The following is an 11,784-nucleotide window of genomic DNA, read 5'->3' as shown; positions in this document are numbered from 1 at the left end:
GCCTTGAAATTAAGAATGTCTTGGAAAATTTGATTACCATATGAATAAGGTGTCTGAGTCAATGATACTGGATAGGTGAAAAAAAATCAGTTAAAAGTCACAATAACAAGAAATCTCTCCTTCACTCGCCTCTGACAGCTTGCCTGACCACTGGCACGCCCTGCCATTGCCCCATGGAAATATTTTGATTACTTGCTGTCCTTTTAAAAATTAACCCAGTGTCTAGGGCACTGACTCCTCATCTCATTTGAAATTATGCCAGAGAAGTTAAATTTGGTGTAGATGTCCAAGATTTATTGCTTCAAAAGTTTTAGCTGTAGCTGTTACAATGGGGCCAAATGGAAAATCAGTGACTATTCAACAGAATTGTGGAAGACCTAAAGTAACAAAAGATGGGGTGACTGTTGAAAATTCCATTGGCTTAAGAGATAAATATGAAAATATTGGCACTAAACTTGTTCAAGATGTTTCCAGTAACACAAATGAAGAGGCTGGTGATGTCACCACTAATTGCTACTGTACTGGCACTCTATTGCCAAAGAAGGCTTCGAGAAGATTAACAAAGGTGCTAATCCTGTGGAAATCAAGAGAGGTGTTATGTTAGCTGTTGATGCTATAATTACTGAAGTTAAAAAGCAGTCTAAACCTGTGACAACACCTGAAGAAATTTCTCAGATTGCTACAATTTCTGCAAATGGAGACAAATATGTGCAACATCATTTATGATGTAATGAAAAAGGTTGGAAGGAAGGGGATCATCACAGTAAGGAAGTAAGGAATGGAAAAACACTAAATACTGAATTATAAACTATTGAAGGCATGATTTTTGACTGAGATTTTATTTCTCCATACTTCATTAATACATCAAAAGGTCAGAAATGTGAATTCCAAGATTCTTATGTTCTACTGAGTGAAAAGAAAAGTTACAGAATCCAGTACATTGTACCTGCTCTTGAAATTGCCCATGCTCACCATAAGCCCTTGGCAATAATTGCTGAAGATGTTGATGGAGAAGCTCTGAGTACACTCATTTGAATAGCTTAAATGTTGGTCTTCAGGTTGTACCAGTCAAAGCTCTAGGTTTTGGTGACAATAGAAAAAAGAATCAGTTTTAAGTGATGGCTATTGTTACTCGTGCAGTGTTTGGAGAAGAAGGATTGACACTAAATCTTGAAAATATTCAGTCTCACGACTTAGGAAAAGTTGGGAGCTCATTGTGATGAAGATAATGCCATGATCTTGAAAGGAAAATGTGACAAGCATTTTGAAAAACATATTCAAGAAACCATCAAAAGGTTAAATATCACAACTAGTGAACATGCAAAGGAAAAACTCAATGAACTCTTGGCAAAACTTTCAGTTGAAGTAACTGGGATGAAGGTTGGTGGGACAAGTAATGTTGAAGTGAAAAAAAAGAAAGTGTTACAGATGCTTTCATTGCTCCATGAGCTGCTGTTGAAAGGCATTGTTCTGGGAGGGGGCCATGCCCTGTTTTCATGAATTCCAGCCTTGGATTAAATAACAGCTCCTGAAGATTAAACAACTGTTATCTAAATTATTAAAAGAAAATTAAAATTCTTGCAACGACCATTGCCAATAATGCAGGTGTTTAAGGATCACTAATAATTGAGAAAATTATGCAACATTTCTCCAAAGCTGGGTATGATGATATTCTTGGAGATTTTGTGAATATGGTGGAAAAGGAATCATGCATCCAACTAAGATTGTAAGAACACTTTATTGGATGCTGCTGGGGTGGCCTCTCTATTAATTACAGCAGAAGTTGTAGTCACTGAAATTCCTAAAGACAAAGACCCTAGAATGGTGGAATGGGTGGAATGGAAGGTGGTATGTTCCAAGTCGTGTAGTAGTGTTTTATTAATAAACTGTGAGAGTAGGTTCAAGGCAGTGATCCTCACCAATAACTTCAGAGAAGTCAGTTGAAAGAAATGACTGAAGAAAATTCTGGCTGATGTTTAAGAAAATCACTATAACCATCAGTTACTGGTTTCAGTTAACAATGTATAATGGTTTACTGCTGCCATTGTTAGTGCCCACAGATCATTTATTTTGTATTTTTTGAATAAAAATACGTTTGTCCATTCCTGATAACTGAGTGCAAGAGACATGTAACAAGTGCATTGATTTCAACTTAAATCACTGAAGCATTTTTAGTACTATTTTGTTAAAATTAAGATTTTAGTGATTGCCATCACCAGTGAAAAGTTAAGAAAACTTTTTGTGGAAAGTAAGCATAATTGTGCACAAAGTAGAAAAATATACAATTATGTGACAATCTCTGTTAATGAAAATTTGTTTAAAGTTTTTTAAAAATGCAAGACAGGAGGAACTGGCAATATGTAACATGAAATCATCAAAAAATATATTCCAGATTTCATTTAGATGTATATTAATTTCAAGGACATGGCATATGACTTTATGCGAAGAAACCCATGACTCTCTCTAAGATGTGAAACATGTTCAAGAATGAAATGCTGCTTTGGAGCTGATACCCATGATATGTTATCAGGATATTAAGGTTACTTGATGCTCAACCTGGCATCACCAATTTGTGGAGAAATGTATTCCCACTGGCATATAAGTTGGTCATACCAGCAAATATGTTGTTAGTTGTAGCTTCTTGTTGCCACAGATACCATGATAAAAGGTTAAGCCTTGCTTATCCACATATGTTCCTAAAAGGTTCCCTTCTGATTCTACAGTTTTATAGATGAAATAATACTACGTTTGTGGGCAACCAAGAAAAGGCTCACAATCTGCTTCTGGAGTCTAAAAGGGCATTAACAAGAGTGTTCTCAGTGGCATTCATTCTGCTATACTAAACTTCTTAAGGACAAGGTAAGTCTTATTCATACCTAAATCCCCTGTGCTAAGTTTCACATATAGTAAATGTTCCAAAAATAGCTAATAAATAGCTTATAAGATCTTCTATAAAGAAAGCACTTTTCTGACCTTTCAAAATTTTCTTTTTGTCTTCATCACTGAATAGCAGCTGTTTCTTTGATTATTATCTTATAGGCAAGCAGGATAAGAGGCAATGTTTTGAAGCAGCAGATAAAATTATTCACACAATGATGCAAATGTGGATATATGTCTTGAAAGAACTGCTACTCACCTACCTTCCTGTGTGCCCAGGATGAAGGAGAAAGGTGGTCATTATCTCTCTTTCCAAGTGCCACCTATGAAACTATGGTCCTTAAAAGAAGCAGCAGTATCTCACAACTTGGCTGTTTAGACTACTTCTTTGTAGGGGAGTAAGAAGAGCACAATTGGTACTATTAACCATATGTCTCTCTCAGAGTAAAATCTTGCTAGAATATAGTAGAGAGTGAAGAAGGTTAAGAAATGTGTCAGTATTTGATAGCTTTCCAAAAAATCTGAACTTTACCATGGTCTGGACAAAAAATAGAGAGAAAGAGAGAGAGAAGCATATTAAAATAACCAGAACTTGCAATAGCAAAGAACAAATTCATATACAATAGAAATCTAAGAATTTTCTAAATTCCATGATCAAGCTAAAGGGATTCCTATCACAACACATGACCAGCACAAGGAAGAAAGAAGTCTGTATTAGAAAAAGAATCCAAGCCAGATAACTTTTCTTCTATTTCTACCAGTTGGAAAGAAGAATCATCTCCTTTTGTACATCTGTTAAAAACATTTGTTCCTCTAATGGGAAAAAAACACCTTGCTTTTGCTCTAATATGTATTTTCTAGAGCAAGAGAAAGGTATAGTAGGTATAGTATGTACATAGTATGTATATTATGTACTAGTATGTATGGTACTTATGTTATCTCTTTCATATTCATATATATAATTATATATATGTAAATATATATATATATATATATATATATATATATATGTGTGTGTGTGTGTGTGTGTAATTTTATACCAAGGAAGATATCACTGCAATACACAGTTCATATGTACTAAATCATTAATGTATGTTAAGCCAATAAGAACCAAACAGATACAAATTGAGACTATTAAGTAGTGTAATGATATGTACTAGTCCAATGATTGAGTTACTTTCATATATTTTGAGGGAATAAGCTTTTTATGGTTTTGTTTTGTTTTCTTACACAAACATTGCATTAAGAAATCCACTAAACCAAACATAGAGAATAAATCTGCACAATTTAGAAGCCAAACTTGCATGTGTAAGTAATAATCATGTTTTCTCATAATAAAAATATGCTCCAATCAGAAGACTTTATTTGAGTTTGGCAAAGTAAAAGTAACAGATGGATTGGATATTTTAGTGTCCCAAATCTCTTATTGGAGTCCAGAAGCAAAGCAATAGAATTCAGACTGAGTATAAATACTGTTGTGCTAAAATGTAAATAGTCATGATAGTCTTACCACCTTTTAGTCAACATAAATCAAATTTCTAAGAATGTCAAAATTTATCAATTATTACTTAAGATTTAAAGGAGCTCTCACACTATATAGTCTTTAATATGACAAAACATTAGAAGAAAAATAAAATTTCAGAAAAAATATTTTCATAAGTTCAATAAAAAAAGGAAATAATGTGCTAACTGTAATAAGTCAGAGAAACATAATTTTACTTATATGTGGATTCTAAAAACAAAAAACAGCCCACCATAAAAACAAATGGAATCATAAACACAGCAAACCAACTGGTGGTTGCCAGAAGGGATGGGATTGAGGGGGATGAGCAAAATAGGCGAAGAAGATTAAGAAGCACAAGCTTCCAGTTATAAAATAAATAAATCACAGGGATAAAAAGTACAGCATAGGGAATATAGGCAATAGTATTGTAATATTGTTGAATGGTGATAAATGGTAAATACAGTTATTGTGTTGAGCATAGCTTAATGTATATAACTGTAAAATCAATATGTTGTACACCTTAAACTAGCATAACATTGTCTGTAAAATATACTTCAATTTAAAAAATGACATACAAATTACAGTTTACCAAAATATTACATACATTTACATCAATTGAATTTTAAAACCAACATATGAAATAAACAAGGTAAATATTATTTCCTCCATTACCTAAATGACAAAAGTGAGGCTGTGAAAGGTTAAGTGACTTATTCCGTGTCATAAAACTCCAAACTGGTGAGCTTGAACTGGGATATAGGTCCTCTGATCCCTAGCACATTTTTCCTTATGCTTTCCAGACTACTGATGAGTAGTATTCCACTGTATGGATATTTTACAGTTTGTTTATTCACTCACTTGTATATAAACATTTGGGTTATTTGAAGTTTTACAAATAAAGCTGCTATGAATATTTGTATACAAATTTTTGTATGAACATATGCTTTCCTTTCTCTTGGTTAAAAACTAAGAGTGGAATGACTGGTTCATATAGTAGTTCTATGTTTAACTTTTTTTTTTTTTCTGAAATTTATTGACAAATTGGTTTCCATACAACACCCAGTGCTCATCCCATAAGGTGCCCTCCTCAATACCCATCACCCACCCTCTCCTCCCTCCCACCCCCCATCAACCCTCAGTTTGTTCTCAGTTTTTAACAGTCTCTTATGCTTTGGCTCTCTCCCATTCTAACCTCTTTTTTTTTTTTTTCCTTCCCCTCCCCCATGGGTTCCTGTTAAGTTTCTCAGGATCCACATAAGAGTGAGACCATATGGTATCTGTCTTTCTCTGTATGGCTTATTTCACTTAGCATCACACTCTCCAGTTCCATCCACGTTGCTACAAAAGGCCATATTTCATTTTTTCTCATTGCCATGTAATATTCCATTGTGTATATAAACCACAATTTCTTTATCCATTCATCAGTTGATGGACATTTAGGCTCTTTCCATAATTTGGCTATTGTTGAGAGTGCTGCTATGAACATTGGTGTACAAGTGGCCCTATGCATCAGTGCTCCTGTATCCCTTGGATAAATTCCTAGCAGTGCTATTGCTGGGTCATAGGGTAGGTCTATTTTTAATTTTCTGAGGAACCTCCACACTGCTTTCCAGAGCGGCTGCACCAATTTGCATTCCCACCAACAGTGCAAGAGGGTTCCCGTTTCTCCACATCCTCGCCAGCATCTATAGTCTCCTGATTTGTTCATTTTGGCCACTCTGACTGGCGTGAGGTGATACCTGAGTGTGGTTTTGATTTGTATTTCCCTGATAAGGAGTGACGCTGAACATCTTTTCATGTGCCTGTTGGCCATCCGGATGTCTTCTTTAGAGAAGTGTCTATTCATGTTTTCTGCCCATTTCTTCACTGGGTTATTTGTTTTTCGGGTGTGGAGTTTGGTGAGCTCTTTATAGATTTTGGATACTAGCCCTTTGTCCGATATGTCATTTGCGAATATCTTTTCCCATTCCGTTGGTTGCCTTTTAGTTTTGTTGGTTGTTTCCTTTGCTGTGCAGAAGCTTTTTATCTTCATAAGGTCCCAGTAATTCACTTTTGCTTTTAATTCCCTTGCCTTTGGGGATGTGTCGAGTAAGAGATTGCTACGGCTGAGGTCAGAGAGGTCTTTTCCTGCTTTCTCCTCTAAGGTTTTGATGGTTTCCTGTCTCACATTTAGGTCCTTTATCCATTTTGAGTTTATTTTTGTGAATGGTGTGAGAAAGTGGTCTAGTTTCAACCTTCTGCATGTTGCTGTCCAGTTCTCCCAGCACCATTTGTTAAAGAGGCTGTCTTTTTTCCATTGGATGTTCTTTCCTGCTTTGTCAAAGATGAGTTGGCCATACGTTTGTGGGTCTAGTGCTGGGGTTTCTATTCTATTCCATTGGTCTATGTGTCTGTTTTTGCGCCAATACCATGCTGTCTTGATGATGACAGCTTTGTAGTAGAGGCTAAAGTCTGGGATTGTGATGCCTCCTGCTTTGGTCTTCTTCTTCAAAATTCCTTTGGCTATTCGGGGCCTTTTGTGGTTCCATATGAATTTTAGGATTGCTTGTTCTAGTTTCGAGAAGAATGCTGGTGCAATTTTGATTGGGATTGCATTGAATGTGTAGATAGCTTTGGGTAGTATTGACATCTTGACAATATTTATTTTTCCAATCCATGAGCAGGGAATGTCTTTCCATTTCTTGAAATCTTCTTCAATTTCCTTCAGAAGCTTTCTATAGTTTTCAGCATACAGATCCTTTACATCTTTGGTTAGATTTATTCCTAGGTATTTTATGCTTCTTGGTGCAATTGTGAATGGGATCAGTTTCTTTATTTGTCTTTCTGTTGCTTCATTGTTAGTGTATAAGAATGCAACTGATTTCTGTACATTGATTTTGTATCCTGCAACTTTGCTGAATTCCTGTATCAGTTCTAGCAGACTTTTGGTGGAGTCTATCGGATTTTCCATGTATAATATCATGTCATCTGCAAAAAGCGAAAGCTTGACTTCCTCTTTGCCAATTTTGATGCCTTTGATTTCCTTTTGTTGTCTGATTGCTGATGCTAGCACTTCCAGCACTATGTTAAACAGCAGCGGTGAGAGTGGGCATCCTTGTCGTGTTCCTGATCTCAGGGAAAAAGCTTTCAGTTTTTCCCCGTTGAGGATGATGTTAGCTGTGGGCTTTTCATAAATGGCTTTTATGATCTTTAAGTATGTTCCTTCTATCCCGACTTTCTCAAGGGTTTTTATTAAGAAAGGGTGCTGGATTTTGTCGAAGGCCTTTTCTGCATCGATTGACAGGATCATATGGTTCTTCTCTCTTTTTTTGTTAATGTGATGTATCACGTTGATTGATTTGCGAATGTTGAACCAGCCCTGCATCCCAGGAATGAATCCCACTTGATCATGGTGAATAATTCTTTTTATATGCCGTTGAATTCGATTTGCTAGTATCTTATTGAGAATTTTTGCATCCATATTCATCAGGGATATTGGCCTGTAGTTCTCTTTTTTTACTGGGTCTCTGTCTGGTTTAGGAATCAAAGTAATACTGGCTTCATAGAATGAGTCTGGAAGTTTTCCTTCCCTTTCTATTTCTTGGAATAGCTTGAGAAGGATAGGTATTATCTCTGCTTTAAACGTCTGGTAGAACTCCCCTGGGAAGCCATCTGGTCCTGGACTCTTATTTGTTGGGAGATTTTTGATAACCGATTCAATTTCTTCGCTGGTTATGGGTCTGTTCAAGCTTTCTATTTCCTCCTGATTGAGTTTTGGAAGCGTGTGGGTGTTCAGGAATTCGTCCATTTCTTCCAGGTTGTCCAATTTGTTGGCATATAAGTTTTCATAGTATTCCCTGATAATTGTTTGTATCTCTGAGGGATTGGTTGTAATAATTCCATTTTCATTCATGATTTTATCTATTTGGGTCATCTCCCTTTTCTTTTTGAGAAGCCTGGCTAGAGGTTTGTCAATTTTGTTTATTTTTTCAAAAAACCAACTCTTGGTTTCGTTGATCTGCTCTACAGTTTTTTTAGTTTCTATATTGTTTATTTCTGCTCTGATCTTTATTATTTCTCTTCTTCTGCTGGGTTTAGGCTGCCTTTGCTGTTCTGCTTCTAGTTCCTTTAGGTGTGCTGTTAGATTTTGTATTTGGGATTTTTCTTGTTTCTTGAGATAGGCCTGGATTGCAATGTATTTTCCTCTCAGGACTGCCTTTGCTGCGTCCCAAAGCGTTTGGATTGTTGTATTTTCATTTTCGTTTGTTTCCATATATTTTTTAATTTCTTCTCTAATTGCCTGGTTGACCCACTCATTCGTTAGTAGGGTGTTCTTTAACCTCCATGCTTTTGGAGGTTTTCCAGACTTTTTCCTGTGGTTGATTTCAAGCTTCATGGCATTGTGGTCTGAAAGTAAGCATGGTATAATTTCAATTCTTGTAAACTTATGAAGGGCTGTTTTGTGACCCAGTATATGATCTATCTTGGAGAATGTTCCATGTGCACTCGAGAAGAAAGTATATTCTGTTGCTTTGGGATGCAGAGTTCTAAATATATCTGTCAAGTCCATCTCATCCAATGTCTCATTCAGGGCCCTTGTTTCTTTATTGACCGTGTGTCTAGATGATCTATCCATTTCTGTAAGTGGTGTATTAAAGTCCCCTGCAATTACCACATTCTTATCAATAAGGTTGCTTATATTTATGAGTAATTGTTTTATATATTTGGGGGCTCCGGTATTCGGTGCATAGACATTTATAATTGTTAGCTCTTCCTGATGGATAGACCCTGTAACTATTATATAATGTCCTTCTTCATCTCTTGTTACAGCCTTTAATTTAAAGTCTAGTTTGTCTGATATAAGTATGGCTACTCCAGCTTTCTTTTGGCTTCCAGTTGCATGATAAATAGTTCTCCATCCCCTCACTCTCAATCTAAAGGTGTCCTCAGGTCTAAAATGAGTCTCTTGTAGACAGCAAATAGATGGGTCTTGTTTTTTTATCCATTCTGATACCCTATGTCTTTTGGTTGGCGCATTTAATCCATTTACATTCAGTGTTATTATAGAAAGATACGGGTTTAGAGTCATTGTGATGTCTGTATGTTTTATGCTTATAGTGATGTCTCTGGGACTTTGTCTCACAGGGTCCCCCTTAGGATCTCTTGTAGGGCTGGTTTAGTGGTGACAAATTCCTTCAGTTTTTGTTTGTTTGGGAAGACCTTTATCTCTCCTTCTATTCTAAATGACAGACTTGCTGGATAAAGGATTCTCGGCTGCATATTTTTTCTGTCTAGCACCCTGAAAATCTCTTGCCAATTCTTTCTGGCCTGCCAAGTTTCAAAAGAGAGATCAGTCACGAGTCTTATAGGTCTCCCTTTATATGTCAGGGCACGTTTACCCCTTGCTGCTTTCAGAATTTTCTCTTTATCCTTGTATTTTGCCAGTTTCACTATGATATGTCGTGCAGAAGATCGATTCAAGTTACGTCTGAAGGGAGTTCTCTGTGCCTCTTGGATTTCAATGCCTTTTTCCTTCCCCAGTTCAGGGAAGTTCTCAGCTATGATTTCTTCAAGTACCCCTTCAGCACCTTTCCCTCTCTCTTCCTCCTCTGGGATACCAATTATGCGTATATTATTTCTTTTTAGTGTATCACTTAATTCTCTAATTTTCCCCTCATACTCCTGGATTTTTTTATCTCTCTTTTTCTCAGCTTCCTCTTTTTCCATAACTTTATCTTCTAGTTCACCTATTCTCTCCTCTGCCTCTTCAAGCCGAGCTGTGGTGGTTTCCATTTTGTTATGCATTTCGTTTAAAGCGTTTTTCAGCTCCTCGTGACTGTTCCTTAGTCCCTTGATCTCTGTAGCAAGAGATTCTCTGCTGTCCTGTATACTGTTTTCAAGCCCAGCGATTAATTTTATGACTATTATTCTAAATTCACTTTCTGTTATATTATTTAAATCCTTTTTGATCAGCTCATTAGCTGTTGTTATTTCCTGGAGATTCTTCTGAGGGGAATTCTTCCGCTTGGTCATTTTGGATAGTCCCTGGCGTGGTGAGGACCTGCAGGGCACTTCCCCTGTGCTGTGGTGTATACCTGGAGTTGGTGGGCGGGGCCGCAGTCAGACCTGATGTCTGCCCCCAGCCCACCGCTGGGGCCACAGTCAGACTGGTGTGTGCCTTCTCTTCCCCTCTCCTAGGGGCGGGATTCACTGTGGGGTGGTGTGGCTCGTCTGGGCTACTTGCACCCTGCCAGGCTTGTGATGCTGGGGATCTGGCGTATTAGCTGGGGTGGGTAGGCAAGGTGCTCGGGGGCAGGAGGGGCAGGCTTAGATCGCTTCTCCTTAGGTGATCCACTTCAGGAGGGGCCCTGTGGCAGCGGGAGGGAGTCAGATCCGCTGCCGGAGGTTTGGCTCCGCAGAAGCGCAGAGTTGGGTGTTTGCGCGGAGCGAGCAAGTTCCCTGGCAGGAACCGGTTCCCTTTGGGATTTCGGCTGAGGGATGGGCGGGGGAAGTGGCGCTGGCGAGCGCCTTTGTTCCCCACCAAACTGAGCTCTGTTGTCAGGGGGCTCAGCAGCTCTCCCTCCCTTTGTCCTCCAGCCTTCCCGCTTTCCGAGCAGAGCTGTTAATTTCTGACCTCCCAGACGCTAAGTCGCGCTTGCTGTCGGAACACAGTCCGCCCGGCCCCTCCGCTTTTGCAAGCCCGACTCGGGGGCTCTGCTTGGCCGGCGAGCCGCCCCTCCGCCCCGGCTCCCTCCCGCCAGTCCGTGGAGCACACACCGCCTCGCCGCCCTTCCTACCCTCTTCCGTGGGCCTCTCGTCTGCGTTTGGCTCCGGCGACTCTGTTCTGCTAATCCTCTGGCGGTTTTCTGGGTTATTTAGGCAGGTGTAGATGGAATCTAAGTGATCAGCAGGACGTGCGGTGAGCCCAGCGTCCTCCTAAGCCGCCATCTTGCCGCAACTCCTATGTTTAACTTTTTAAGACACTGTCAAATTGTTTTTTTTTTTTTCCAATGTGGTTGTATCAGTTTATGTTCTCACCAGGAGTGTATGTATGAGTCTAGTTTCTTTACATCCTTGCTAACATGCTCAGTTTTTGGTGTACTCTTTTTTTTTTTAATTTTAGTCATTCTAATAATACCATGCCATTGTGGTTTTAATTGCATTTATCTAATGATTAATGATTTGAACATATTCTTATACTTATTTGCATTCATTATCTTTTAATTTTCTTCCAATGTTTTATTTAAATTCAAGTTAGTTAACATATGGTATAGTATTGGTTTCAGGAGTACAATTTAGGGATTCATCAATTACATGTAACAACCAGTGCTCTTCACAACAAGTGCCCTTCTTAATGTCCATCACCCATTTAGCCCATCCCTTCACCCACCTCCCCTCCAGCAACTCTCAATTTGTTCTCTATG

The 11,784-nt window shown here is 38.2% G+C and overlaps 1 pseudogene; it reads left to right on the top strand.

The window, feature by feature from the left end:
• The first annotated feature begins 203 nt into the window (after positions 1 to 203).
• LOC122477438 lies at positions 204 to 2,035 on the top strand (annotated as a pseudogene).
• The last annotated feature ends 9,749 nt before the right edge of the window (positions 2,036 to 11,784 follow it).

The sequence above is a fragment of the Prionailurus bengalensis genome, chromosome X (genome assembly GCF_016509475.1).
Source record: "Prionailurus bengalensis isolate Pbe53 chromosome X, Fcat_Pben_1.1_paternal_pri, whole genome shotgun sequence".
NCBI classification, from domain to species: domain Eukaryota; kingdom Metazoa; phylum Chordata; class Mammalia; order Carnivora; family Felidae; genus Prionailurus; species Prionailurus bengalensis.
This window is presented reverse-complemented; position numbering and strand designations above follow the sequence as displayed.